The following is a 6,000-nucleotide window of genomic DNA, read 5'->3' as shown; positions in this document are numbered from 1 at the left end:
CCTTTATTATGCCATTTAACAAAGAATTAAAAAACTCAAGGTACCCCAAGTCTTTTCTCTACCTAATGTCCCAGAAAGGAACAGTTCAAACACAGTGATTCCTTCTTCCCACCTTTTTTCTCTGTTGGATCAAAGAGTTTATTGCTTTGCATTAATTGCATATGTAGATGGGCTCAGGGGCAAACGCCAAGCATTCAACTGCTCTTAAATCCCTATTGATCCAATTTTGTAATGTAGGTATATAGCTGGCAAGCTTACTTTTCAGTAACCACCTTAACTGAGGATGCTTTGCATGCAGATGAACTCTTTTCTTGAACCTCAAAGAACTATTAGAACTGATACTCCTCTGTAGCTGTCACAGCTCTGGCCAAGCCCACATGTACTGGATGCACATAAAGCTTGGGGTCCCACAGTCAATGAACTTTTTAGTTTTCCATGGTGTTAGTATGATCCAGCATGGTCTTTACCACTCTGAGTCACTTCCTGTGCACAAACTATCCGTTACTGCTTCACCTCTGTGAGGTGTCCTGATTCAGTGCACTGTGTTCCCAGGACCAGGGCAGACCCTCATCATATCCCACTTGCCTAAGCATGACATTTCCCAAAGATCTAAAACTCTGGTTAAGTTTACCTGTCATGAGACATTACATTTGAAGCACTTAACATGCAAACTTTGCAAAAAGTAGTACAAGTTGTGCTGCTACTGTCTCCAGGGAAAGCCTGTGCCATGCGCACTCCGGTGCTCAGCAGGTCACCCCAGGTCAGGTAGGGGAGTCTGGGCCAAGCAACTGTGCTGGCCCCAGCATCCTTACTTGGGGGCCTCTCGGGGCTGCATCCACAGTGCTCCTGCAGCAGGGAATTTGGCCAGCAGCTGGAGCGTGGGTCTGGCTGGTCAGGCTCTGGCTTTGGGTGACACATGCTGCCACCACATGTGCTGCCACACTTCTTTTGGCTTTGGGTTTTTTGACCCCAGGATCTCCCAGAGTTGAACAAACCCCTCTCACTGCAAAGTAACAGCGTGGGGAATGCCCACATATCCACGCTCGTCTGGACACGCCTTTATCTAGGTTCCTACTTGTCCTACCCTTTATCCTCCTGGGAAATTTTGCTCTCTGCTTCTTATCTCTTCTTTCTAAAATGGGCAGTAAGAGCATCTTTCGTTTACTGAGCTGTTCCTTTTCTCTTGTAACCACCCTCTTCCCAATCACCCTCATCAGAAGTTTAAAAGTAGGTAGATTTTCCATGTCTAGCTACCTGCTTTGCCCAAGATGGCTTCCACTTCAGTAGAAACTAACCAAGCTTAATTAACCTTCTTTTATTTTTTCTGCTTCACCACTGGGGAAGATCAGAATATACTGGCATTTTTTTAAATCAAACAATTCTAAACTTAATGAAACCAAAACTTTGTGCAGGAATAAATCTGTTTTGATGAAAGCTTCATTAGGATTATTTCTTGATTTCACAATGGATTTTCAAGTCAAGACCAGAAAGAAATCACTCTGAATAACCAAACAGGTAGTATATTTACCTTGTAAGTAAGAAACCCAGGATAAAATTTCTGCTTTTCATTGGGCAAAGCAGGAAATTTAAACTATATATATATATATATATATATCATGTTGCAAATGAGTACCTATCCTCTTCCTGTGTCTTTCTGTCCGTCTCTTTCTCCCATTCTTTTCACAAAACATTTTGAAAGCTCTCCATTATGGCCTGATGCAGAGTTGCAAAAATATTTGAAATCTCAACATTTTGGGGGGCACAGGATAAGCATTTGCCACTTGGTTCTTGTCATGTTTTTCAGCTTGCTAAAGATTATATATAGAGAGAGTTCATAATCTCAGGGTAATTATATAAAACATATTTGGCAATTCTGAACAATATAAGTGTCTTATCCCTGTTTCAATTCATTTCTGGTATGTTCTGTCCCAGATAATCCGTATATTTTTTAATGTGTGCTGAAATGACACTGCTGAGGATTATGCCACCCTTTTTTACTTTATGCATGCCCCTAAGTTTCAAGTTTGTACGATTACTGTACACCAAGGGTGTAAACAATTGTTGGCGGGATCTGGTTTAGGTTTAAGCAATTTATTTTAAGCTAAACTGGGAATGGTGTATACCGGTGTTCATCACTACTGGTGCAGGAACCCTGAAGTAAGTGACTTTGGTGTGGGAAGGGGCTGGTGGAATTGGGGTACAGGGTGATTGATAAGTCCGCAGGGGGAGGGAGTGTTGCCTGATCTGGAGATGGAATGGCTGGGAGGCTAAAAATAGTCTGGTCAGGATTGGGGGGGTCAGAAAAGCACAGCCCCAGGGGTACAGTAAGTGGCCAGGCTTTCCCACCTCTGGGGCTGTGCTGTGAATGCATGCAAGCTTTCACTAGGCTGGGTTAACCCTTTTTAGATGCAGTTAACCGAGGTCAGTTTCAGACCTAACTTCGGATTAGATGCACCATTTTTAGGGCAATTTAAGCCTTGTGAACACTTGTAAACTAGGTCATTTAGATCATTCGAACCTTGGTAGGTACCCTTACTGAGTACTGCACTGTGCAAAAGTACAGAGAGGAGAAGCTTCAAGTCTATAGTTTTAAAAATGTTTAGGGTAAAATCAGCTTTGTTGTGTCTTGTTCCTAAATAACACTCTTCTCTATCTCATCCTACCTAGAACAAAAATTTCAATTTAGGGTGAGAAAAAATTGTTTTCTACAGCTGATAAATAAGAATGTGTAGATGTATGTGTATGTTAGAATTAGGGTTCCCCTTTCCTGTGGCTTGCTTATCACTATACTATCTCATTTTAAGACCACTTGATCATGCTGATAACATTATAGCCATTTCTTTCCAGAAACCCAGTATGCTGAGTCTCTTAGGAGTCAGAGCCCCCTATATTATTATATTTTTACTTTCCTATTACTAAAACAGTTGGAAGTGTGCAGTTGTGAAAAGAATGCAAGATTTGTTTTGCTTTTACTATGAATTCATGCTGGAGAGGAGGACTCAAATAATTTTCAAGCAGAATTTATCTTTTTGTGATGTATTTTTTTCTTGTTTGTATGATACTTTTTCAATTTTTTGCTGATAATTTAGGGAGATTTCAGGATCAATGTGCAAGCCTCTACATAAGAGTATACCAAATCCACACAGAAATACTCCCATTGAAATACTTAATGGTTTCAAAAAAGGGAAATATAAGGATTCATCTTAGTTTCTTTTGTTTTACAAATGTTTCTCTGAAGAATAAGCTCCTAATAAACTGTTTACTATGGCAATGTTCCTGATCTCATTCAGATCAATATAACTTGTGCTGTTGATCATAATGCTTCAGGTTTGGGTCCTTCAGTAGTATTAAACATGTTCAAAAAATTATTCTGAAAATGTTTTCTTAAATGAATATTCAATGAGTGATTGTTTGGTTTAGTAATTTTCAGATAGGAAAAAATATTCTCAGGCACATTATTTGGGACAGCAACAATTTGAGCTAAGGCAGAGCAGTTTATGCCAGAGATGCTCCTGGTCTGCTCTGCCCTACCACAGCAGCCAGGCTCTGGCAGCATGCGATGGCCAGCAGCAGGCTCAGGGGCAAGCCTGGGCAGTGAGTGGCAGCATGGGGCTGTGGTTGGTAGCAGCAGTGTGGCAGGCCTGAGCTGGCAGGAGGCTCAGGGCATCAGCTGTGGCTCTGGGTGGCAGTGTCAGGCGGCAGAAGGGCTGGCTGGGGCATGAGGGTGCTGAAAGTGTGGAGCCATGTGCCTAGGTGGTAGGCAGGAGTCTAGTTCCTTTCTGGCTGGCTGACGGTACGTTTTACTTCCATGGCCACTATCTGCCTGCACATTTAATTGCAGTTAATTATTGTCCATGACAGTACTATCTTACAGCGGTGTTAAGTAGTTTACTGTGGCGTAATAGCACCCCGTGTGTACACGATGATGCTTTACTCTGAAGCTAATTAGTCTACTCGATTAAGTGCGCGTGTAGACTGGGCTACTGTGGGGTAACAGTATTTATGACAATGATACTTGTTCACTTCGTAGGTGATTTAGATGATTTCTTTGAGGATCTCCAGTCTGAAGTTTCTACTACTTTGCTGTATTTTTCTGTTAACAAATAATAAGGAATACCAGTATTGAGATCTAAAAATAAAATAAGCTACTATTAGTATCTGCTCCTGAGGGCAAACATTAGCTATCTAAGGTTGTTTTAGGTTCAGCGAAGCATGCTTTATTATTGTCAAATATCGAATTCTCTGGAGGTAAACTTGATCGAGAAAATATTTAAAGATGATAAAACACAGGCCTGTCTGAAAAACGTAAGAATAACCTTAGGTTAAGCATTTTTGTTTATGAAGTTCCCCGTATTGGTGTAAGTGCTAAGGTCAAAATTGTACCACGGTTAGATTGTTCAACAAATATAGGTCTGTTTTGACAGGATAAAGGTCAGAAAAAAATACTCACAGATATTTACAGTTCCTGCTGCTAGAAGCATAGTTCCAACAGAAAATCATCAAAAGATTAAAGCTGAGTTATTTTGTACCAAACAGTCTGAAGATGGACAAATTTGCCATTTTACCCAAACACCAAATAACAGTTTACCCCTTCAGAAGCACTTTTTTTATTAACAGTAACCTTTAGTTTAAATTAGAAAAGTGAAACACTCCTTATACCAGCCTTCTGGAATATAATATCTTATTAATCAAATAAACTGAATTGCAGGATATGGAAAATCTCTTCATGTACACCAAAGAGTGTTGGTTTTTTGTTTAATCAATTAAAACAATACATACAATAGCTGTAGGGGCAGAGGTCACCAGTCATCCTGGATGTTCGTAAGTCTCCTCTCACTGCTTTTTATAGACAAATGCTAGTGGGAGACTGGATTTTTACATTCCACCTTGATGGGAAAAATAACAAAAAGTATATCTGTAGAAAGTTCAAGGAGGCTACAATAGGCCCATTGATCTCTCTCTCTCTCTCTCTCTCTCTCTCTCTCTCTCTCACACACACACCTGCCCTTGAACTATTTTGAAATTACATGCATGTAAGAGAATGGCTTTCTTCTACAGTTTTTGTTTCAATCAATAATAATGAGGATGGGGGAAGAAAATGTTGCTCCAAATGTCTAGACAGTTGGCCAGAAATTAAAAACAGCTGTTGTGTATGTACTATGTTCTCCCTGCTCTTTGCTTGTACTAAGTATCAGGCATGAAGACAGCAACATCATTTAATTAATGAGTTTAATTAGATTTGTAAAGAAATTATGAAATTAGGCACCTGTGACTTTAGTTATGAAAAAAGTTTACAGACATCTCTTATTGACAATAGGAAAAATAGATTTTTTTGGTGTTTCTATTCAGTAATTTGTATGTGAAACTATTAGAAATGACTACCAAAGTCTCTCTGGAACAGCATGTAAATTAAATTTGAGTAATTTGGCAAACATTCATCTTAGACAAAATTGTTAAATGTTTAGTTTTACTTCTTTTTCTCTTATCTAATTTTGACTTGCTTGATGTTCAGACACATTCAGATTTTAGACAGAATTGAATTATATGTCTCGCAAGGACACAGGATATAAAAAGTGGGTTGAAAATTGGCTAGTTTTAGATTTTGTGAATGTATTAGAATGAGAAAGTTCAGTGTTTTATAAAATTTTTCTCAGCCTAGCTCTGGTGGTAAATATCAAACCATATTTCTGGCACATAGGAAATAATTCCTTCCTGGTAATCCCAGTTCATTGTTTCAGTTGTTCTTTAATTTATCTGTTGTCTTAGAAACTGCTTTCTTTCAAAAGCTTTCAAATTCTTTGTATACCATTAAGATAATGCAGTTGTGATGGACAAATCACTACACATTTTTTTCTGTTTTATTCAGGAATATACACTTGATGTTTCTTACTGAAAAAAATAAATTCTCAGTATTTCCATCCCAGAACAATGATTTTTGATAGAAAACATCAAAAAATTTTCAGCAAATAATTTTTCTTTACAAATGCCAAAGGCCTATCC

At 38.8% G+C, this 6,000-nt stretch overlaps 1 protein-coding gene across 2 annotated transcripts in view; it reads left to right on the top strand.

Annotated features, from left to right (window-relative positions):
• Window positions 1-6,000, top strand: part of IMMP2L (inner mitochondrial membrane peptidase subunit 2) — an 875,599-nt gene that overhangs the window by 679,884 nt on the left and 189,715 nt on the right. The window lies entirely within an intron of this gene.

The sequence above is a fragment of the Crocodylus porosus genome, unplaced genomic scaffold (assembly GCF_001723895.1).
Source record: "Crocodylus porosus isolate Cpor-Errol unplaced genomic scaffold, CroPor_comp1, whole genome shotgun sequence".
Classification (NCBI taxonomy): domain Eukaryota; kingdom Metazoa; phylum Chordata; order Crocodylia; family Crocodylidae; genus Crocodylus; species Crocodylus porosus.
This window is presented reverse-complemented; position numbering and strand designations above follow the sequence as displayed.